This window comes from Tursiops truncatus, chromosome 7 (assembly GCF_011762595.2).
Source record: "Tursiops truncatus isolate mTurTru1 chromosome 7, mTurTru1.mat.Y, whole genome shotgun sequence".
NCBI lineage: Eukaryota > Metazoa > Chordata > Mammalia > Artiodactyla > Delphinidae > Tursiops > Tursiops truncatus.
Window position 1 is genome coordinate 92,444,509 of NC_047040.1, and position 24,959 is coordinate 92,469,467.

The 24,959-nt window shown below is 42.5% G+C and overlaps 1 long non-coding RNA gene across 1 annotated transcript in view; it reads right to left on the reverse strand.

Moving 5' to 3' along the window:
• The window catches only part of LOC141279103 (uncharacterized), a 237,233-nt gene that overhangs the window by 180,716 nt on the left and 31,558 nt on the right, over positions 1 to 24,959 (reverse strand). The window lies entirely within an intron of this gene.

A 24,959-nucleotide genomic window follows, 5' to 3' on the forward strand; every position in this document is an offset into this window, starting at 1 on the left:
CAAATGAAGTGCATTCCACCGTGCTTTCTTTGTTACAGTATCACGATATTGGACGTGATGGTGTGTTTGCCTGACTATGTCTAAGTGAAGGTAAGCTCCTGAGGGAGACCGCATGTGTTTATCTCTAAATTCCTGTATCTTGATACTGCTCTTTGTTCATAGTTGGAGCTTGATAAACATCTTTGAATAAATGAGGTAGACGAAAATCCTCAGTTCAGTGATTTCATCTTTCACTTACTTTGGGATATCCTCATAAATGAGAACTATAAGGGACAACAAAAGTCATCTAGTTCCATCCTCTTGATTTGTTGAGAAGAAAATGAAGCCTACAGAGGTGAACTCTATGTGACCTGAATTTGGTGGCTTCCTTCTGTCGGGACACCTGCAGCTTTACTGGTGTATCACACCAAACTTGTTTGTGTTGTTTCTTCTCATTGCTCTCAGGCAATGTCCCAGAAGACAACAGAACAAGGAGGATATCTGCAGTTCTGCTGGGAAAGACGTGAGGAATTCCAGGCCAGGAAGCTTTTCTATGGGAGAGACTTGAAGTCCTCCATGGATCATGAAGGGTTCATCAACATTACTAGTTAGTAGTAGAGACAGCTACTAGTTAGTGGCAGAGACAAAACCAAACGCAGGGTTTCCCTGGTGGCACAGTGGTTAAGAATCCGCCTGCCAATGCAAGGGACATGGGTTCAAGCCCTGGCCCGGGAAGATCCCATATGCCGCGGAGCAACTAAGCCCGTGCGCCACAACTACTGAGCCTGCTCTCTAGGGCCCGTGAGTCACAACTACTGAGCCTGCACGCCACAACTACTGAAGCCCGCATGCCTAGAACCCACGCTCCGCAACAAGAGAAGCCACAGCAACGAGAAACCCACACAGGGCCACGAAGAGTAGTCCCTGCTCGCTGCAACCAGAGAATGCCCGTGTGCAGCAACAAAGACCCAAGGCAGCCAAAAATAAATAAATTAATTAATTAAAAAAAAAAAACCCGAGTCAGACTTCTACTTTCAAATCTTTCAAATCACCTTCCTCCCAAACCTCAGGAATTTATATTCCCATTTTGTGCCTTCCCATATTCAAAGCCTCTCTGGAGCCTGTGACCCAGGAATCTGGAAGAAAACTTGTATTGACTCATTCACCTACGCGAATGCGCCACTGAATCCCTCTTTTAGTCCTGCAGTAAAAATTTCTGCTTGAGGCAGCTGCCATTCTTAGCACAACTGCTTGTGTGTACTTCAGACCCCACCACCTCATTTTCCCCCAGGACGTCTAGATTGAGATTTTCTGCCTTTCTGTCTGGCTGATGTGCTTGAATTCTTGAACTTCATTTCTGTTGTCCTCCACTTGTTGCCAAGTGCTGTAATTATGTTATTTCAAGCAGAGCTTGTCTGTTCCACTGCACAGCATGGGGGTCATCTCAGTGACACACTGATGCCCAGCAACTAAGAATTTTCAGACTCTGGTTTCAAATGCCAGCACTGATTTCTCTCTCAAGTCCTCTCATGGAATGGTTTAGTTCTAGGAGTTCTTAGCCAATAAACGGGAATTCCACAGGAATTTTCTCTGGATCCTAACTGAAAACTTGAAGTTTGAAGCCACCAGGGGAATGATTTGGGTCTACATGGGATGGTTTTTAGACAAGGTTGACCAGTAGTCTCTGCCCAGGAATCCTCCTTACACTGAGGGCATTCCTTCATCATCATAGTTAGCAGCTCCTGTCGTGAGAGTCAACTTATTCTATGCAGACTTCTTCCTCTTCTTAGAGCTGTCTGGGACTGTCAGGTTGAGCGAAGCTTTGAGGGCTGAGGGATTCAGCTGTGATCTGTCTGAAGGTGATTCTTGGACTAGAGTTACATGAGTCACTGCTCTGGAGATAGCTGAGTCCAGAAGTAAACTCAGGATAAAGAGTACCTGAAAATTCAAAACACCCAAGGGACTGGCGGCACCATGCAGAATGACTCTACTAATATTGCAGTGTGGTGCAATGAGTTTGGATTTTAATTATTCCCATAAAAGATTGATTCTCTGTTTGCAGTGCACTCTCCCACTGTGTAAAAATAGCTCTTTAGTCAAAGAATCGCAAAGCAGTTAATGTAGCTGGACTTGATTTCAGTGAGTCCTTGCCTAGTTAGTGACAATGGCTGTAGTACTAGATTAATGAGGCCAAGGTCAGGCGATCAATTTTCTTCTCCTATTCCACATCCCAAGATAGTCCCTTTTATCTTTGCTACACATGCATGCCAGGGCCACAAGGGAGATGGATACAGGAAGGGGAAAGAAGGAAATCTGGAGTAGCAAATTTAACGGAGATAACAGCATACACAACTCAAAACATATGCAGAGGTCTCCTCTGACATTACTTCAAAAGGATGTTACTTCCCTGCTTTCTGTCTTACTCCTTCCCCATATGTTTAAGAAATTCATCTATACAACCTGCCAGAACCTTGTACATAACACATTAAAAAATGAGAGCACGTTCGTTCATTCATCCATTCAACAAATATTTATTGACCATCTACTATGCTCCAAGCACTGCCCTAGGCTTTGGGAATACAGAACAAGGCCCTCACCTCATGGGCCTTTCATTCTACTGGGAGGAGACAGAAATAAACATATAAACACTTATAGAAATAACTTCAGATGGTGATAGATGCTATGAGCACAATAAGATTATGGGTTAGAGAGTAACTGGTGTCTGTTAAGGGAGGTGTCTCAACATTAGTTTAGGAGGTGAGGGTAGGGCTCCCTGAGAAGCTAGACCTGAAAAGAAGGAAGCAGCCATCCAAAGATCAGGGGGAGATAATTCAAGGTAGAGACAAAGGCCTGAAACAGGGTCAAGTTTGGCATGTTCGAGAGATATAAAGCTACGGTGGCAGGATCACAGTGAAAGAGGAAGAGCATGGTAGATGAGGTGGGAGAGGAAGGCCAAAGCCAAATCACGCAGAACTGGGAGACCGTGGTAAGGAGTTTGCCCTCTATTACTAATTGTAAACCAAAGCCCCTGGACAGTGGTGGTAGCCAGTGATGCCTGCCAATGAGTCCCGCCTCCTGGTATTCACACACTTGGATTATTCCTTTCCATACTGGATCAGCATGTGTCTGTGTACAGTAGCATATGGCAGAAGTAATATGTGACTTCTGAGGTTAGATCAGAGTTTTTCAAGCACAGCACTGTTGACACTGTAGGCCAGATAGTGTGTGTGTGTGTGTGTGTGTGTGTGTGTGTGTGTGTGTGTGTGGGTGTGGGTGTGTGTGTGGGTGTGTGGGTGTGTGTGTGTGGGTTTGTGTGTGTGTGTGGGGGTGTGTGTGTGTGTGTGTGTGTGTGTGTGTGGGTGGGTGTGTGTGTGGGTGTGTGTGTGGGTGTGTGGGTGTGTGTGTGGGGGTGTGTGTGTGTGTGTGTGTGTGTGTGTGTGGTGGGGGAACTGTCCTTTATATGGCAGGATGTTTGGCAGCATCCGTGGCCTCTACCTATTAAATGCTAATAGCACCCCCTAACCAATTGTCACAACCAAAAATATCTCCAAACATTGTCCCAGGGGAGGACAGGGAGATAAAAGTCACCCCTGGTTGAGAGCCACTGAGGAAGACCTCGAAAGACAATGTACCTTCTGCCTTGTTCTCTCAGATCTCTCATGCTGGGGGAAGTCGGCTGTCATGTGACCACATTGAAGAGCCCTACAGAGAGGCCCATATGGCAAAGAACTGAGGCCTCCTGTCATAGCCGTGTGAGTGAGCCGTCTTGGAAGGCTCCTCCAGCCCCAGTCAATCGTTCAGATGATTGCAGTATCTTGACAGTGCCCTGAGAGTAGTCCCCTTGAGAGACACTGATCCAGAACCTCTCAGCTAAGCATCTCCTCAACCCCTGAGCCGGATCACTGTGAGATGACAAATTTCTGTTGCTTTCAGCTAATTCTGTGGATAATGTGTTATCCGACAATAAGGAGGGTGTGTGGCTCTGCGGTGTGTAATGGTGTCTGCTGGGCAACTTCAGGGAGCATTCTACACAGTTCCTAGTCAGTTCCTGCGGGATTGAGCCCCCGTTGCCTACTTTCAGCAATATACTTAGGGCACTGGTTTTCTCTCCTTGCCTATTTCATTTCCCAGACCCTCAATTCTGTTCCTTCTGGATCACGTCCCGAAGTAAATTACGTGAGCCAAGCCACTGTCACAGACTCTGCTCTGCAGGTGAAACACCTTAAGGCTGTCCCAGTCACGTGGTCAGTAGCCTGCCGAGAGATGTGAGGCGGGGTCTTTCTTGAGGTTCACGATCACCACCTTCAGCCTCATGATTTAGAAACAGGCCTGGGCTTGAGCCCTGGTTGCACTGCTGGCTTACTAAGTAATCTTAGATAAAACACATAGCTTCTGTGTGACTCTCAGAGAAGAGAGTCTCAGCTCTCTCATCCATAAAATGTGAAAAATAAGAACATCACCCTCCTGCAGTGTTGTGAAATAATGGATGTGATAATGAGGTGATAGATGTGCACAGACTTGGTAGCTAGAATGTTAAGAGTATGTGTAAATATAAGTGTGAGTGTTCTTTATTTTCCCAAGCCATCTCCAAGCCATAATTATGCCAAAGTACATTTATACAATACCATAGCCACTAGCCACATGGGGCTATTTAAATTTACATGAAATAAAATTAAATGGAATTTAAAATTCAATTCCTCAGTCACGCTAACCACATCTCAAGTGCCCGATAGCCACATAGGGCCAGTGGCTACTGTAGCATTTGATAGCAAGATATAGAACATTTCCATCATCACAGATAAGTCTACTGAACAGCACTGTTCAGTGTTCCTATTGCCACAAAAGATGAGGCAGGGTGGGGAGGATGTCATGTCTCAAACTCTCTAAAGCTGTGACCATTAGTCAGCTATCCAGGAATTTTTCTCCTGGAAGCTTTCCACCCAACTGGGCATCCAGGCGCATCTTGATGGTGCACAGTGCCTGGAGCCAGGATCTCTGGGCCTCCTCTGCTGGAGCCAGTTCAAAGCATGCGCCCCCTTGGTAGCGGAGCCACCACGTCTCTGAGCAAAAGAATGATGCCTTCTCTCCCACTGGTGAGAGCCGCGGAAACTGGGCACTAAGAAAAAAGGAAGCAAATCCAGCCACACTACAGAGCCACACACCCTCCTTATAGAACTCCCAACTTGCCCACAGGTACCTGCAACCTGCCTGAGAGAGACAGCATGGAAGGAAAGCTACTGGCAGCCTAAGGGATTTAACAGTGGAAAGTCCACTAGGTCCTGATGCTATTCCCTCCTGGACTCTTGGAGGCTGGAATGATTTTCCCCTGGGGGTGCTGAGGGGCCCACACACTTCTCCTGACCCACACATAAACCTGACAGGTGAAGGCAGCTTTGTTCCTGGTAGAGATGGGTCATGGGAAACTAAAGTGGAAAGTTGACCTTCTGACCCTCCCTTCGCTGCCAGCCCACTAGGTGCCCACTGCTCTCACGCGGGCCTGGATCCCACCTCTGCACTCACTCAAAACGTCAGCAGACTGGCTGATTTTCTATCCTGACTTCCCCACCATCAGAACTTATCTATGTGTCTGAGTAATCCATGGTAATGGAAAAACGAGTAAAAATGTTACCCGCATCACGTCTAAAGTTAACAAAAATATTCTTGAGGTGCAAAACCTTAACCCAAAACTTCCCCAAGAGGAAGTCTATTTGTTGATCTGAAAATAACCAATCCCCGTGAGAAATGCCTCTCACTTTACATCCACCTCCACCTGCCACCATACACACAGGCACGAAGAATGATCATGGAGACTAGAGAAGTCAAAAACAGCCCTCTGTATGGATAAACAACAAGCACAGGGAACTAGAGTCAATATCCTGTGATAAACTGTAATGGAAAAGAATATTAAAAAAACAATGTATATATAGGTATGACTGAATCACTTTGCTGTATAGCAGTAATGAACACAGCATTGTAAATCAACTACACTTCAATAAAAAAATTTTTAATTTTTTGGGCTTCCCTGGTGGCGCAGTGGTTGAGAGTCCGCCTGCCGATGCAGGGGACACGGGTTCGTGCCCCGGTCTGGGAAGATCCCACACGCCACAGAGTGGCTGGGCCTGTGAGCCATGGCCGCTGAGCCTGCGCGTCCAGAGCCTGTGCTCCGGAACGGGAGAGGCCACAACAGTGAGAGGCCCGCGTACCGCAAAAAAAAAAAAAAATTTAATTTTGAACTGAATGGAAACTGAAAAAGAGAAAAAAATGAAATATGTAGCATAATAAAAATATTGACTGCTACATAAATAAATATTTTAAAATATCCCTCTCTGAGGATCAAGTGTGTTGACCCTAGCCTTAACCTGACCTCTAACAGGGGACCCAAGTGCCCACCACACCTCACACACACAGGAAAAGGGAGATTTCAGCTCTTCTTGGCAAACACTCTGGATCTTTCTGCTACCTTTTCTCCTCATCTCTCACACTGTCACACTTGTGACATCTGACACCCTCTTGGATGTAATATGTTCTTCCTCCTTCCAATTTTCTTAGTTCTTTGTGACCACCTTACTTCTCAATCCCTGGCTCTGAGGAACTTTCCCAGCATGAACTCCCCACCTGACATCCCACGTGATTGGCCAAGGCCTGGAAAGTAAGGCTCACAGTATAACCGAGAAAAAGGAGTGTATGAAGCAGACACATAATCCAATAGGGGAGACATGGTTAGATCTGAGAGTCTTTCACATGACACCAACACCAGAAGCCATGGTAGAATTTTGAGTTTAAAAACTTTGGCTTTGGAGTCAGAAGGTCTGAGTTCAAATGATGACTTACTACGTAACAGGTGCAAAAGTATGACGGGCAATTTACTAACCTCCTTACCCCTCACTTCCTCAACTGTGACACGTGAAATACCCCCTTCATGCTAGGATTAAAAGTGGGATAAATATAAAAAGCATTTAGTACAGTGTCTTCCCCATAGTTAGTGACTAGTTAATGATAGCAATAATTACCGGTATTATTACCTTATCAATATATTTCTCATTATCATTATTACCCACTTATTTATCAGGACTTCTTGAAAACTGATGAAGAGTTAGCAATCTAAAGAGATGGAAGAAAGCCAAGATCTGTGTCCCTATACAAATAAAATCTGCCCTCTTGATCCAGGAGCCCCCCAGCTGCCAGGCCACAGTTGCTACCCAGAGAAATGGTTAGACTTAAGTGACTATTTATTTTGCCACTTTTTTCCTGTTCTCCTCTTAAATGCTTCGGGAAATAGATGTTTATTTAATCAGCCAGCCAAGGGAAATTTCCCTTTATAACTCTCATGGAACTGAGGAATATAAAGAATGTGGTCACTTACAAAACCAGGTGAAATGGCTCATTTTCCTGTAATTTGCACCACATGCTTCAGGCAATAGTTTCATGAACACAGCGAAGAGGATAAACAGAAGGCCGATTTGCTCTTTTCTCAAACAGGTTTTTGCAGTGACATTTTGCAACAAGATAGAAATTATTTCTCAAGGAAGAAAAATTCTCATCTTCACACACAAACAAAAGAAACAAAACCTCCACAAAAGTGACATTTTTCTTCCCTAGGAAATGTCTTTCTTTCTATGAGACCTGCCTTTCACCTCTGCAGTCAGCTCCAGGTGTCAATAGAAAATGCTTTGGTGTCTCTGCCTCCTACAAACCATGAATCATTTCCAATCCCTGCAGAAATGAGAATTAACATCCTGAGTTTATGAGCTTGGCATTCATCTACAAAAACCAGGCCTCACATTTGAATATAAATATTTCTGGACAAAAAACAAGGCTTAGAGAAAAGAATCCCAAACTTCTCACGTGCTATTCCTCCTCCACGCCTCTTCCTCAACCTTTAAAAACATGCACGCACACAATTTAAGACCTTTCGTACTGGTTCAAAAAGCTGCTGGCATCACAGAAAACACCAAACAAAGTAATTTGCTCCAACAAAGCCCTTCAAATGACTAGCCAGAACAATTCACAACTGTGCCTTTTGTCCTTCCATCTTAATAGCCATGGCAGAGGTGTGTAGGGGCCATAAGGAATTACTTGAGGGGTGAGCGCCACTGGAGAGATAAAGCAGGGGTCATTCCAAATACAGATTTCACACCACTTCAATGACATCCATAGCCTCCAAATGAAAATGAATCTTCTTTGGCCTTTATGGCCAGTTAGTGGGCCTCCCGTTCTTCGTGTGGTGTGGAGGACACCCATATTTTTCCAACTTAGTGAGTGTGAATGAGGCACAAACCATGATAAAGACAAACAGTCTCAAAATATACACTTACCAAGCCTGGACTCCTACTGCACGGATTGATTACAGGGGTAAGCTGCCCAGGTTTGCTCCCCAATAGCATTTAAAACTACCAAAGGGCTAGCACCTTTCACTGCCTTCTTCATGGACAGCTTACCAAGAAGGCCAGTGGCTAACTGGCCTTGAGGACTCCCCTTGTGCTGCCCCTTAAAGTACTTAGTGATATTTTCAGGGAAGCCTGTGCCTTTCCTCTGGGAGCCAGGCCAATCCTGGCAGAAGGACGGTTACTGGAGAAATCAACACGAGCATACTTTTTCATAAGCTGGTCAATTACATATTCTTACTGTTAATCTCACCTTGTGTCAAGCAACTGATTCATCTAAAACTAGGACTGTCAGATAAAAGACAGCACACACCCAGTTAAATTTGAATCTCAGATAAAACAAATATTTAGTGTAAGAAGACCCACTGGGGGTATATTTATACTTAAAAATATTTGATTATCTGAAATTCAAACTTGACTGGGTGCCCTGTATTTTTACTTGCTAAATTTGGCAATGCTACTTGGAATCCCCTTGTAGCAGACTAAATTATTGTTCGAAGATATTCATGCCTCATCTTCAATGTGGGAGTTTAAATTCTCACTCCATCAAAATTTTTCTATCTTAACCATGTAACTTGCTTCAGCTTCATGGTGGGTAGAGTGTGCTTCTTACCTTGAATTGGGTTTGGCTATATAAATTACCCTGACGAATGAGAGGCTGGCAGATGTGACACACCAGAGGCTTGAACGGGGTTTGTGTAGTTGGGCTTGATCTCTTGTACTTCTCCCATTACCATGTGCCAGGGAGCAGTTCAGGCCCCAAAATGAACACGTGTGGAACAGCCCTGAGCCCAGGCATCTTTGAGGAGTGACGCACCATCAAATACAGTGCTTGATGCAGGGCTACTCAGCCAAGCCCAGCCTAGATCAGCCAACTCCTAGCCAACCTGTAGCCAAATTCAGACACTGAATTTGGGGGCTGTTTGTTATGCAGCAGGAATGTAGCATTTGCTAACTATGACACTACTGAAATTGGTGTTAAACATAGGAAAAAAATCTTTGTTTCCTTAAATAGCTTCTTAAAATAGCCAAAGCCTCCCTTTGGTCTTCAATTGCTGTAGGTGCAGTAATCACAAAACGTTAAAGGATCTCTGCCAGGGCCTCTCTGGCAAAACACTGTGCCAAGGGTCAGAACAAGTAGGTTAAAATCCCACCTCTGCTATTTGCAAACTGTCTAATTGTGGGTAAAGAGATGAACCTCTGAGTATGTTAGCCTACCTGTGATATGGGGGTAATTTCTATCCATCCGCTCACTAAAGTTAAAGTGAGTAACCAATGAGCCAATGTGTCAAAAGTGCTTTGGTAAATTGTAAAATTCTGAATGAGTATGTATGAAGCATTTTGAAACATGTCTTGCATAGAGTAAGTGCTGTATGTGTGCGTTTGCTAAATAAACAAGTCTGTACATACAGAAATGCATAGCTATCTCCACCAGAACAATCTTATCTACTCAACATTTTTAAGCACGTGCACTGTGCTAAGCATGGTAGATGATTACAGAGTAAGGAGGTTGTTAAGGGAACTGAGAGGAAGGTTTCCTAACCCAGATGGGAAGGTCAGGAAAAGCTTCACAGAAGAAGCAAAAGATGTGGGATATTATTATTACATTAAGTTACAGTGATCTTTCTCACTCACATGCACAGATGCCGGCTGCACAAACGATGTCATGGAATTTCCTTCATAGGTTATGAGATGTGGTCATTTAGACAATGACAGCAACAGCCCCTCCCTCGTCCCACTGTAGTTATATTTTCCCAGCGTAAATATAAATGGGTGGTATGGAGAAGAGGAAAGGAGAGAGAAAAAGCCACAAAAGCCCATTGGAAACTCTATAAATCAGCCTGACTGAAGCTGTCATTTTCAAGAAAGCTGGATTAACTTGTTTTGTTTGGCTTTGTTTTTGGTGGCATGAAACCCATTTTTCACGCAAAGGATGTGAACTTTTCAATTTATATTGTCTTTGATAAAGCTAAATGCAGGCTTTTATCTACCAAGGAAAAGAATCATTAATAAATTTTTCAGTCAAAATCTATATAGCTATTGTCATTTTTAGCAGGGCTCCAGACTTCATTACAGATACCAGAACTGCATTTCAAGGTGTGACCCAAGATATGTGAAATTCAAACACGTGGAAATTCAAGAATGACTAACATCACTAATGGCCTTAATGAAGACAGAATATCAAAAAAAAAAAAAGGGAAGGAAGGAAGGGAGGGATTTTTCTTTTTTGCCAATTTTAAATACAGTTTTATTTAAGACATTGCATTTTCCACTTACCATACAGTGCTTGTAAAGTGCAATGTTATTTCCTTTCCCTGTGCACACATTCCATGTTCAAGTATCAAGAATGCCCAGTTTACTAGAGCAGCTCAACTTTAAAACTGCCGTGGAATTTGCCACAAACCTGGGTCCTTCAATGTTGTGTGGAACAATGCTATATCTATGCTAGATGGCTTAATCAGCCTCTTCAATGGTGGGCTCAGAGGAGGCACCACCAGATGGAGGAGCTCCACCACGAGGGAAGCCCCCGGGCACTCCTCCTGGCATGCCTCCTGCGCTCTGGTACAGCTTGGTAGTGATGGGGTTGCAGACTTTTTCCAGCTCCTTCTGCTGATGTGCAAATTCTTCCTTCTCTGCAGTCTGGTTCTTATCAAGCCAGTTGATTATTTCATTACACTTATCAAGTATCTTCTGTTTGTCCTCATCATTAATCTTGCCTATTATTTGATAATAGTTGTATAGAAAAATCAATAAACATTTATTGAGAATCTATATACATTGAATGCCGGACACTTAAATCTAAATAAATTATGTTTCTCACTTAAATAATATGTTAATAAAGTGTTTCCTCCTTAAGGAGTTCACAGTCCCATGTAGGAAACAGACAGGCAGATGGACAATTAAGATACAGTAACAGAAACTTGATAGAAACAGAGAAATTATGATACAGTAAGAATAATAGGCTATGGAGACACAGAGGACAGAGTAGTATAGAACTTTACAGAAGGATTTTACGGAGAACATTCAATTAGGTACAATACTGAGATCTTATGGCGAAAGCTGTTAGTGATTCAGCTAATACCATTATACCCTTCCCTTCCTAACAGAAGCCTCCTCTGTTTAGGTATCAAGCAGATTTCTAAGAAGACAGCTCTAGACCAAGGGAACGAGTCAAGTTTGTTCTGACCAGTCACAGCCATCCCGTTTCCCTTGGCCTGTGACTGTTTAGGAGCTACCATGTGACCCGTTTCTAGACAATCAGCCATAAGACGAAACTTACTGGGCAGCTTCTGGGAAAATTCCTACCTGATTAATAAAACAGAAGAGGGCTCGAGAAAAAAAAGCCCTTGATCCACCACTTCCGTGTTTCTGCATCGGCATGTTGTCCTGTCTACGTAACATCATACATCTCTTCCTCCCTAACAGAACCTAACCTGGTGGTTATAGCTGCTGCAACTCACATAACCATAAAAAGGAGACACCACTAGCCCTCCGAGGTTGGCAGAGGGAAAAGATGAGGACAAAAGGTCGTCAAACCGCAGAGCCAATCTTGGAACCACCATCTCTAAACTTCCTGTTAAGTGAGATGAAAAATTCCCTCTATCAGTATCCTGTTGCTTGTAGTTGAAAAATTCAAACTCAGAGTGCAGAGATGAATGAGACCCTGTCCCTGACATCATAGACTCACTGTCTAGTCAAGGAGCTTAGAGTCTAGGGACATTTGGTCTGGGTCTTGAGGTATGAGTAGGAACTTGCCAGGCAGACTAATAAGGGGATGATGCATGGTAATCCAGGGAAATGCACAGAGCAGAAAAGATAAATAGATGGCAGATCATGAAGGGCTCAGGCCAGACTCGGTGTTCAGGCTGTATCTTCCAGGCAATAAAAGGCCAGGATTTAAAGCAGAGGTTAATTTAATAGAACTCACTCTGCCTGTAGTGTAAAAGCTGGATGGGAAAGAAGGAAGGCCAGAGAAAAGACACCAGTGAGTAGGCTGCCTAGTGGGGGTGAATTTAACACCTCCCTTGCCCAGGCCTTTTTGCTTTGCAGTGAGGTATAAAGCTTAACTTTCGACACAGGTTAACCCAACTTCCTCTGACTTGGCCTGTCACTTTTCCTGCACTCAGTGATCCTCCACTGATATTAAGCAGGATTTGTCATTTAAATTCTTCTCTCAGAAAGTAATTTACTTGGCTTTAGCGTCAAGATCAGAACTCTAAGAAATCTGCCCTGCTTGGATGAATGACATAAACAAACAAACAACAAAAAAAAATCAAAACCAACGAAAACCCAAAAAACTAGGAGCAATTCAAGGCTGAACTCTGTTTCTCCAGGGAAGCAAGGAAGCTTAGCAAAAGGAACCCAGAACACAGACCAAATCCAGAAGCTCTGCTGCTTATGAGCTTTGCAACTTAGATGAGCCATTGATGTCTCTCATCATCATTAGCTGCCCCGCCTGTGTAACTTAAAAGTTAGAGAAGATAATCCTCCAGCATTTGAAAATTTCAGATTCTACGATTCTAAGATGGGAATACTAATATTCATGAAAGCCTACTCTAGGTCATGTACTCTGCTAAGCCGTTTACACATTTTATTTCATTTGATCCTACTACCAACCCTATGCGCGCTATTATACCCATTGTTCAGATGAGCAAACTGAAACCCACTGATACTGATGATCTATCACAACAGGAAGCAGCAGAACCAAGATCACAACCCAGGCCCCACTGACCTCAAAACCAATATCTGTGTTTTTAGTAACTTTTCTTCCATGATGTTCTAAACGTACAAGATTAGCGTAGAAATTTTGGAAATACACAATCAATGTAAAGAATCATACTGTGTTGTCTTAAATCTGCAATGAGAATTGTGAGATTATGCTGGATTTTATTTTCCTCTTTATGTCTACACATAAAAACATTTCATATTTTCTTTTTTTTACTCTATGCAAATATTCTTTCATAGTTGACATCTAACACTTCATATAGCTTTGAACCATGTTTTGTTTACTAAATATCCTCCTGAGCATTTGCTCTGTTATTAAAATTCTTCATAAATATTTTGCGGCTGCACCACATTTTTTAAACTACTCCCTATTACTAGATATTTAGGATAGATTTTCATGGGGTTTCTTTTTTAATATAAATAACACTTTCTCAAACATCTTTTGGAGTGACTGAGAAAATGATTTGCAAAATTTATATTTTCCACGGTCCTGTTATATATTATCAATATGCTTTGCCATTTTAAAAAGTTTAAGCAATTCACCCTCACAAGCACTCTATCAAAGTGTCTACTGCATGCAGTCCTCCTGACATTTTTTAAATCTTTAACCATTATGGTCAAATGTATCTTCTATTATCTTTGATTCTTAAAGAGGTTGACCATGTTTTCTGTGTTTATTATTTTGATTTCCTCTCTGATGAATGGGCTGTCCATTTTTTTAATTAAGATCTCAGTGTTTTACTTATCAATGGGCTCCTTATACATCAGCATCTTCAACCTATTGTCTGTCGTGTACATCACGTGTACACCCAATGTAAGAATTTCTTGTTCTGCTTTTCCCACTGGTTCTATAGATCATAAATGTAATGGTGTGAACCAGACAAGCAGGAGGCTGCGGCCTGAAAAACTGACACAAAAGATTTTTTAAAATTTACTTAATCTGCCCAGGTCACTCCATTGGCCTGCACTACGGTGACCAGAGGCTGTGATGCAGGTGAGTAAGTTTGAAGGTTAAGGATTCCAGGAATCTCCTGTTAGTACATCTCCTTGGCCCTGAGGTGATCACACTGCCTGTGGGGGTTGATGATTCCAAGCAGTTTGCCAGCAAGAGGTTGACCACCTTCACAGCAGCGCCCTGACTATCTAGGTCACTGCTTTCTGCCCCTACATACTGGCCGCAGCTGATGTGATGACAGGTATTTCTCTCCATTCCATTTATGCAATAAAGTTCATTGACGTGCTCTCCTGTTTCTGTGAACCTTGACATTTTCCTTAATATCAGTGAGACATGCCCTGAATGCCATTCGTTCTTTCATCCATTCATTCTTTCATCCATCCATTCAAACAGATATTCATTGAACATCTGTTATTTGCCAGGCACTGTGATTGGCAATGAAGATAAAATAGTAAGCAAAAACAAACACAATCCCCAACCTCGTGGATTCTCGTGAGAAGAAATGACATTAACTACATAATTAAGCAAATAAAGGTGGCTGGAGCAGTGTCCTGGTGAAGCATAGGAGACGTGGCTGAAGAGGTAAACCTGAGTGGATCAAACACAGCCTTGAACAAAAAGAAGCCACTGACTGTGGTAACCACATTTGGACTTTGGAAAGGTCACTCTGCTTTTTGGACAGGGTAAAATGTGGGGTTGGGTGAAATTAACATTTCAGAGAGGCACAGGAGAACATTTGGTCTCAGAGAAGCGATGAGAGTAGCTCGTACTACAGCAGACATAAAGATGGAGCTTCTTCATTTGCTCTTGCCTCCTTCTATTCATCTGTTCTGTTGGACCAGGTCCCAAACACCATAATAGTACGACTGAGTAGGGAAAATGCGCTAAGGGGAGGATAGGCACCTCCTATAAATATTATTTTAGCTATCACCTGTAGGACAAAACTGAATCTCAAGTGCCCTTTTTCCAGAGTGAACCTGGTGTTAAGAAGCCAGCTAGTCAATATATTGAGCCAATGAACCCCCACTCCATGTGGTGTTTTCTGACACCAAATACACCATTCCAACACCAAACAGTTCTCCAATTCTCTGACTCCAACTGGGGGTCCCACAGCTCATTTCTGACGGTAACTACCCAGAGTCAGAGCAGACCCCTCAAGCTGAGGGTTCAGTCCCACAAGACCTGCCTCTCTCCAGATGCCATCTGCAAGTCTCAGGTTTCCAGGCTACTTGCACTTCTGTCCAACTTGGCTACAAATTCAGGGCTTTTCACCACTCCTCCCTCAGACTTCATAATTTGCTAGAACAAGTCACATAGTATAAGGTGCTATCCTTATTATTACAGTTTATTATAAAGGCTACAAATGAAAGCTACATGAAGACGTACATAGTTTGAGGCCCAAAAGGGTCCTGAACACAGGAGCTTCCATCCACATGGAGTTGTGGTGCACCATCCTCCTGGTCAGTGAGTATGTTCACCAACTTGGAGGATCCCCAAACTCCATTGTTTAGGAGCTTTCATTTTGTAGGTACAATTTATTAAAACGTTGGTTAATGGTGATGGAACTCAATCTCAGGCCCCTCCCCGTCTCCGGACTTGGAATAAAGTAGGAGCTGAAGATTCTGACCCTCTAATCACACGGTTGGTTTTTCTGGTGACCAGCCCCCATCCTGGAACTATTTTAGCTCACCTTTCACTTGAGTCATCTTGTTGGCCTACAACAGACATTCTTATCCAGGGAATTCCAAGGGTTTTAAGGAGCTCTGTGCCAGGAACCAGTGACAAAGACCAAGTATTTATTTTTTTATTATACCACACACTTCTTTTCCCAGTACATTTTAATCCCTTCTTATTTGTAAGGCAAAACATTAAAAGCAAGTCTTTCTTCCAGACAGAAGAGTAACATCATATTGGGAATTCATACAATCATTCTAACATCTATTTGGGGCCTTTTAAAATGAATTAATTTTTAAAAAGGTAATTGTTAAGTACCTACTGTGTGCCAGATACTGTCCCAGGAGCCGAGAATATAGCCATGGCAAAGATGGACAAGATTTACACCCCAAGAGAATGTACACTCTACTGGGAAGACGGACATATGCACATATGTACAATGGACAAATATATTTCTATTCATATTTATAATCTCAGGTAGTGGTTAGTGCTGTGAAGAACACAGGTAGGACAACAGGATATAAGAGGACAGTGGGGAAATATTTTAGATAGAGCAGGGGTCAGAGGAAGTCTTTCTGAGGAGAAGGAGACTTCTGGCTGAACCTTAAACCTTGAGAGGGAGGAAACCAAAGACTTTGGGAAAGAGAATTTTAAAAAAGAGGAAGAGAAGGTGCAAGAGATTTGTATTTGTCAGGTTGTGGTTATAGCTATAACCAACGGCCCCCAAGTCTCAATGACATAACACTATAAAAGTGTATTTCTCACCGAGACTACAGCACAGTCCAATACGGGCCACAAGGGAGACAGAGAACGTGCACTGCCCCACGAAATCACTGAAGCGCAGACTCCTTCCCAAGTGTGGCTTCACCATCTGTTAAGGCCTCATCCTCCTCTGCATTCAAGTAGTAGATGGAGAAAGACAACACAAAGTTGCATGTGAATGGTATTATGGCCCAGAACCAGAAAGGTGCAGCCCACCTTTTACTGTGGGCTACCGTCTACAACTCAGACACCCACCTGTCAGGAGGTAAGGGAATGCCTGTGTCCAGGAATAAGAGGGAAATGATTTAGTCAACAACTAGCCAGTGTTTGCCACGGGCCCTGAGATGGAAGTAATCATGGTGTTTGCACAGGTCATGAAAAGAGGAGGGATTTTATCCTAATTGTCAATAGGGTGCTGACGATATATGATTTCCATTTGGGAAAAAAATCACTCTGGCTGCTGGGTAGAGAATAGATCGGAAAGGGGTACATAATGGAAGCAAGATAATTGCTTTAAGTGTTTGCACTGGTTCCAGGGAAAGCACTGCACGAAGGCTTTAGCAGCAGAGATGGTGAGAAGTGCTCAGACTCAGAACGTTTTGAAGGCACCGCTGACAAAACTGCTTATAGATTGAATGTGGGGTTTGAAGAAATCGAGGACAGTTCTTTTGAGTCTGAGCCCAGAAGAAGATGTGAAATTTCCTCAGATGGGAAAGTCTAGGAGAGAAGCAGTTTCAGTGGAGTAGGAAAATCAAGAGTCCATGTTGGCCAGGGCAGATGTGAAGAGGGTAGGGACATCCAAGAGCTGCTGTCCCAGGAGAACTGAATATGTGAATCGGGCGCTTAGGAGAGAAGTCAATGCATTTGGGAGTCACTGACGTACAATCGTTATTTAAAGCCATGGAACTGGATGGGTGTATTGTGTCAGGAGGGTAGACAGAGTATGTGGGGTAAAAAAGGTCAAAGGCTGATGGATTTGGGGAAGGAAATATGAGGACAGCAACCATTGTTTTCAATGAAGAATAAGATATTTATCATCTGAGAGAGAGGCTTGTAGAAATGAGGCAGGAAGTATATGTATAGAAAAGTGTAAAAATCATACACTAAGAAAAGGCGCCGCACCAGGGAAGTGTGGCAGACTGTCCGGCAGAGCCTGGTGCCCATGTGAGATATGTGTCTATGAAGTGAGACCAGTCTACCCTGTTCGGAGATGTCCTCCAGCACTGCTCAGCCACTTGGGTGCAGGCACAGAGTAGGAGGGTATGGATTTCACTAGGCCAGGGTTTAATCAGATCAGTTTAAAGGGGGCAGCAGGCAAAGAAGGATGGGTGCTGTGTAATTAGGAATGTGGCCCATCAAAAGAGAGGTCAGCCTTTGTTCTGACATCTGAGAGCTAAACTCCAAACCCTTGGAATTTCCTCAATGATAGGAATGTCTTTTGTTATTCATGGTGGGCCCCTCAGACCACACTTAAGAGTTTATGGAAAGAAGATAGCTTAGGGTGGGACTGGTCACATCTGATAAGACTGGACAGGGGACTGGCCATTGCAGAAAAACCAAGTGTGTGTTTACAAAGCAGGGGCTTTGTGTCATATGCTATCAGATGACCCTGAGTCAGACTTTAACCACCTGGGCAGTCAATCATTTCTACATGATAAAGCTCCAACAAAAACTCTGAACTCCAAAGCTTTGATGAGCTTACTGAGTTGGCAATACTCCATGGGTATTATCACATATCAATGCCGGAGCTCTGTGTTTGGAACCCTAGCAGACTCTGCCCAATGAGTCTCTTCCTCCAGCTGATTTTATGATCCTTTCCTTGTAATAAACATAACTATGAGCATAATAGCTTTCAGTGAGTTCTGCGAGTCTGTGCAGCAAATTTTCAAACCTGAGGATGGCTTTGGAGACCCCTCTGTTACAGGTTGAACTGTGTCCCCCCCCCAAATTCATATGTTGAAATCCTAACTCTCAGGACCTCAGAATGTGACGTTATTTAGAAATTGGGGCATTGAAGATGTAATTAGTGAATTTAAGGTAAAGCCATGCTGGAATAGGGTAGGCTTCTAATCCAATATGACTGGTGTCCTTATAATGAGGAGAAATTTGGACACAGACACACACACAGGCAGAATGTCATATGAAGATACAGGCAGAGGTTGGAGTGATGCTCCTGCAAGCCAAGGAATGTCAAAGGTGGCCAGCAAAACACTAGAACCCAGGATAGAGGCATGGGACAGATTCTCCCTCACAGCGCTTACAAAGATTCAATCCTCCCAACACCTTGATCTTGGACTAGCCTCCAGGACTGTGAGACAATAAATATATGCTGTTTAAGCCACCCAGTCTGTGGTATTTTGTTACAGCAGCTCTAAGAAACATCCCCAAGTTGGTGACAGAAGTTTTGGGCAGACTTGGCAGTCCGGAGCATGAGGCTCTTAATGTCACAATTTGGCTGACTCCAGGGAGGTGTCTAGGCTAGATACAGAAGGATGTGATGACATGTGGAAACACGGATGGTGAGAAAACAGTAAGGACAACAGACTGAAGGTCTCAGTGTGGTTAAAGAATTACTGTACTTGGGATAGTCAAAGAGTGAGATGGAAACGTAGGGTTGGTGATCAGAGGGTGATCTCACAATCCCAATCTTACAATAGAGGTTTGGGAGGTGATGCATTTATTGGTAATTACAAAGTGTAGCGTGAAAAAAAAAAAAAAAAAAAAACAAAGTGTAGCGTGAGACCAGGGGCAAGCGAGGCTGAAGTGGAGGAGAAGAAGTCACCATCAGAGAAAAGGAACCAAGAGAACCAGTGCTGACTGATCATCTACATAGATGCTGAAGTTCCCAGTAATGATGACAGGCATAGTAGGGAAGAAGGGAGAGGCTGGGCATCATATTCCTCAGTGAATAAGAGGGAACAACTCAGGTGTCCATAGGTGAAATCTAAAAGAAAGGCTATTGGGTCTGATGACAGGCTTTCATGGAACCTGAGCAGTGACTGAAGGAGGACTTACAAATGGCTTGAAAGTGTCAATGAGAAGGGATCAAGAATGATACCCACCCACCTCCAAGTCTTAGTACAAGGGAGGCCCTGCCTTGTACTGGATTATGAATTTACTCATAATTCATATACCTGCAGATTAGGGATCTGATACTCAGAGTATATACTGAGCATATACCCTGAGCATATACCCTCTAACCCTGTAGATTAGCGATAACCAAAGTGGTAGTTTCAAAAAGTCCCTGTCTGTCCTAAGCATAAAAGTTATGTGGGGACTCCAGACACCCAAGACATGAAATAGAGAAGAAACAGCACACCTTACATAGCTAGAAAGTTGAAGAGCTTGGACTTGAACTCTGTTCTCTGTGGCTCCAGATATAACACCTTTACAAACAGAAACAACTGCTGCCCTTCCTTGGGAAGAATTATACTTCCCCATCTCACTGACGTCAGGCTTTGGTCAAAAAGATGTGAGCAGAATTAACGTGCATCACTTCCCTGCAGAAGTTTTAGGTCCAGTGTGTCATCGTGGTGTTCTCTTTTCCCTCTGCCGTAAGACCAGAATGTTCTAGAGAAAGGCAGCTCCATCAGTCTGGGTCCCAGAGGAGGACCATCTGGAGCAGAGGCTCAGATAATTGCAAATGACATCCAGCATGAATACAATAAATGTTGGTTGTTGAAAACCACAGAGACCTTGGAGTCACTTGTTATGGCTGCATAGCCTATCCTATCCTAACTGATATAGGGAGGAATCTAGGATTACCTGAGCTTCCAAGTTTGGGTACCTAGATAGGTGGAAATCCCATTCACTAAGCCTGCAAATACAGGAGGAGAAAGCAATTTTCCCCAAAATGCTGTTTCTCCAGCAGCCTGGGCTTCCTGATAACTATTTGCAAAATTTCCCCACAGCTTAGTCATTCTGTGAATGAACTTGGCAGTAGTAACTCTCCACATTGGAAGTAGCCCTCAAATGGTACCCCTGACATTCTACCCCAGTAGCCATCTCCCTCCAGCTTTACTAGGGATGCCGGGGTGGGGGAAGGGATGGTAGGGGCATCTGTACATGCCCAGAGGTCACAGGAAAATGTCTTACTGCTCTCCAGAAAAATGTTCACAATGTTGACACAACAAAAAGGGACTTGCTAGCAGCTAGACGACACAATAAGTATATTCCCATCGCCTGGAACAAGTCATTTTAAGACACATTGTTTAGACTATAAGCTCCTCACAACTTCACTTGTTTCTATTACACTTTACTAGTTTATTCCTGTTCAAACAGCCAGAAAAATAATGGGAACAGAACAAAGCCTCCTTTCACCTAGAGTTATATCCTCCTTCTTCAGTTTTTCCCAGCAAGCATTTTCTTGTATCTTACGGCAAGAGTTTACTGAGATAACAGCCCAGAAGGTAGAACCCTCACGCGTGCATTTGTAACATCACCCCACATCCTTTCCTGAGTGTGACTGATAGTGGCTCCTTCATTAAACTTATCTCCAGAACACAGGGAGGATGCACCTGTTAGTCACTAGCCTATTTGTTCAGTTCTTGCTCCTATCAGCCTTCCTTTATTTTGTTTCTTTATCAAAGGCCTGTTGGAGGAGTTGAACATCCAAGCCCAATGTGCAGCTGAGAACACTAAGTTATCCTACCCTCTTTCAGATGGAGCTGCTACGCTACGGTAGGAGGCTGGGGGAAGGACCCACTCTCAGAGACTCCTCAGGAGTAAACCCCAAGATGAGCTCTGTTCAGACTTTTACCGTCACTGCCCTGTTTGACAGTAACGGTCCCTTAAGTGCTCCCAGTCTCCTGTCGCACCCCATCCAACGGATCCATCATCCACCACGCAGCAAGAGAGAGCTTTCTAAAATACAAATCCGATCACACCTCTGTCCTGCTTGGAATCCTTCTGCAGATCCCCATGAGGGAGAAAGTTAAGTACTCATTCTTTAGCACTTATACAAAGCCCCTCACCGTCTCTCCTCAGGCTAATTTTCTAGATTTTTCCTTCTGTGTGCTGCTCTCTTTGCATAGACTTTAAGTCTTTCCTACCTGGAAAACTCTTTTTGTACCTTTCAAATCCAAATCCTTCTCCGCAAGCTACCCCATGCGCGCCGCACCCCACCCCATCCCATATTCCATCCCAACCTCAGTGGGGTAAAGGGCTGCCTCACCATGGTTCTATGACTGCACCCAGTTATAGTCTCACTACTTCTTATATGGTGTCATTTCCAACCAATTTTTATATTCACAAGAAAAAAGAACCATCTTATTCTAGCATGAGTGTAGTGTCCAACATATAAACAGGCTTCATTTCTGTTTACAAGCATTTATAGTGTGAAGTGGTAGGAATCAAAGGTAAGAAAGTCTCAGTCCTTGCTGTAGAGGAACAGGCAGAACTGTAGGGCAAACAAGCACATTCACAAATAATTGTATTATGTAATAAATAAAACTACATCACAAGAGGTCCACATATCTTTCTTAAAGGAAAAAGGTGAATGAACCAAAGAACAGTTGGGAGGAATTATGACCTTATCGCTGGCTTTGTTTGGAGATTAAAAATGGTTTAAGGAGATATCTATGGGTGCCAAGTGGACAAAGTGTGGACTTGTGATGGTTAATTTCATGCAGCAGTTTGACTGCGCCAGAGTGTCAAAATATTTGATCAAGCATTAATTTGGGTGCTTCCTTTGCAGTGTTTTTGGATGAGATTAACATTTAATTTTTTTAACATCTTTATTGGAGTATAATAGCCTTACAGTGTTGTGTTAGTTTCTGCTGTATAACAAAGTGAATCCGCTATATGTATACTTATATCCCTATATTCCCTGCCTCTTGCATCTCCCTCCCCACCTCCTTATCCCACCCCTCTAGATGTTCACAAACCACCAAGCTGATCTCCCTGTGCCACGCAGCTGCTTCCCACTAGCTATCTATTTTACATTTGGTAGTGTATATATGTCAATTCTAATCTTTGTCCCAGCTTACCATTCCCCCTTCCCGTGTCCTCAAGTCCATTCTCTACACCTGCATCTTCATTCCTGTCCTGCCCTTAGGTTCATCAGAACCATATTTTTAAATTCCATATATATGAGTTAGCATATGGTATTTGTTTTTCTCTGACTTACTTCACTCTGTATGACAGACTCTAGTTCCATTCACCTTACCACAAATTACTCAATTTCATTTCTTTTTATGGCTGAGTAATATTCCATTGCATATATGTGCCACATCTTCTTTATCCATTCATCTGTCGATGGGCATTTAGGTAGCTTCCATGAGCTTGCTATTGTAAATAGTGCTGCAGTGAACATTGTGTTACATGACTCTTTTTGAATTATGGTCTTCTAAGGGTATATTCCCAGTAGTAGGATTGCTGGGTCATATGGTAGTTCTATTTTTAGTTTTTTAAGGAACCTACATACTGTTCTCCATAGTGGCTGTATCAATTTACATTCCCACCTTAGGGGAAATGGTTTAGAGGAAATGGATCTTAGAGGAAATGGTTTCAATTCTTCACCACTGAGAACGATGATGGCTGTGGGTTTGTCATATATGGCCTTTATTATTTTGAGGTAGGTTCCCTCTATGTCTACTTTCTGGAGGGTTTTTATCATAAATGGGTGTTGAATTTTGTCAAAAGCTTTTTCTGCATCTATTGAGATGATCATATGGTTTTTATTCTTCAGTTTGTTATTATGGCGTATCACACTGATTGATTTGCATATATTGAAGAATCCTTGCATTCCTGGGATAAATCCCACTTGATCATGGTGTATGATCCTTTTAATGTGCTGTGAGATTCTGTTTACTAGTATTTTGTCCAGGAGTTTTGCATCTATATTCATCAGATATATTGGCCTGTAATTTTCTCTTTTTTGTGACATCTTTGTCTGGTTTTGGTATCAGGGTGATGGTGGCCTCGTAGAATGAGTTTGGGAGTGTTCCTCCCTCTGCTATATTTTGGAACAGTTTGAGAAGGACAGGTGTTACCTCTTCTCTAAATGTTTTATAGAATTCACCTTTGAAGCCATCTGGTCCTGGGCTTTTGTTTGTTGGAAGATTTTTAATCACAGTTACAATTTCAGTGCTTGTGATTGGTCTGTTTATATTTTTTATTTCTTCCTGGTTCAGTCTTGGAAAGTTGTGCTTTTCTAAGAATGTGTCCATTTCTTCCAGATTGTCCATTTTCTTGGCATATAGTTACTTGTATTAATCTCTCATGATCCTTAGTATTTCTGCAATGTCAGTTGTTACTTCTTTTTCATTTCTAATTCTGTTGATTTCACTCTTCTCCCCTTTTTTTTCCTTGATGAGTCTGGCTAAAGGTTTATCAATTTTGTTTATCTTCTCAAAGAACCAACTTTTAGTTTTAATGATCTTTGCTACTGTTTCTTTCGTTTCTTTTTCATTTATTTCTGATCTAATCTTTATGATTTCTTTCCTTCTGCTAAATTTGGGGGTTTTTTGCTCTTCTTTCTCTAATTGCTTTAGGTGTAAGGTTAGGTTGTTTGAGATTTTTCTTGTTTCTTAAGGTAGGGTTGTATTGCTTTAAGCCTCCCTCTTAGAACTACTTTTGCTGCATCCCATAGGTTTTGGGTCATTGTGTTTTCATTGTCATTTGTTTCTAGGTATTTTTTGATTTCTGCTTTGATTTCTTCAGTGATCTCTTGGTTATTTAGTAGCGTATTGTTTAGCCTCCATGTGTTTGTATTTTTTACAGTTTTCTTCTGTAATTGATATCTAGTCTAATAGTGTTGTGGTCAGAAAAGATACCTGATACGATTTCAATTTTCTTAAATTTACCAAGACTTTATTTGTGAGTCAAAATATGGTCTATCCTATAGAATATTACATGAGCACTTGAGAAGAAAGTGTATTCTGTTGTATTTGGGCGGAATGTCCTATAAATATCAATTAAGTCCATCTTCTTTAATGTGCCATTTAAAGCTTGTGTTTCCATATTTATTTTCATTTTAGATGATCTGTCCATTGGTGAAAGTGGGGTGTTAAAATCCCCTACTATGATTGTGTTACTGTTGATTTCCCCTTTTATGGCTGTTAGCACTTGCCTTATGTATTGAGGTGCTCCTACATTGCATGGATATATATTTATAAAATTGTTATATCTTATTCTTGATCAAGGGTTGATCCCTTGATCAATATGTAGTGCCCTTCTTTGTCTCTTGTAGTAGTCTTTATTTTAAAGTCTATTTTATCTGATATGAGAATTGCTGCTCCAGCTTTCTTTTGATTTCCATTTGCATGGAATATCATTTTCCATCCCCTCACTTTCAGTCTGTATGTGTCTCTAGGTCTGAAGTGGGTCTCTTGTAGACAGCATATGCATGGGTCTTGTTTTTGTATCCATTCAGCCAGTCTATGTCTTCTGGTTGGAGCATTTAATCCATTTACATTTAAGGTAATTATCGATATGTATGTTCCTATGACCATTTTCTTAATTGTTTTGGGTTTGTTATT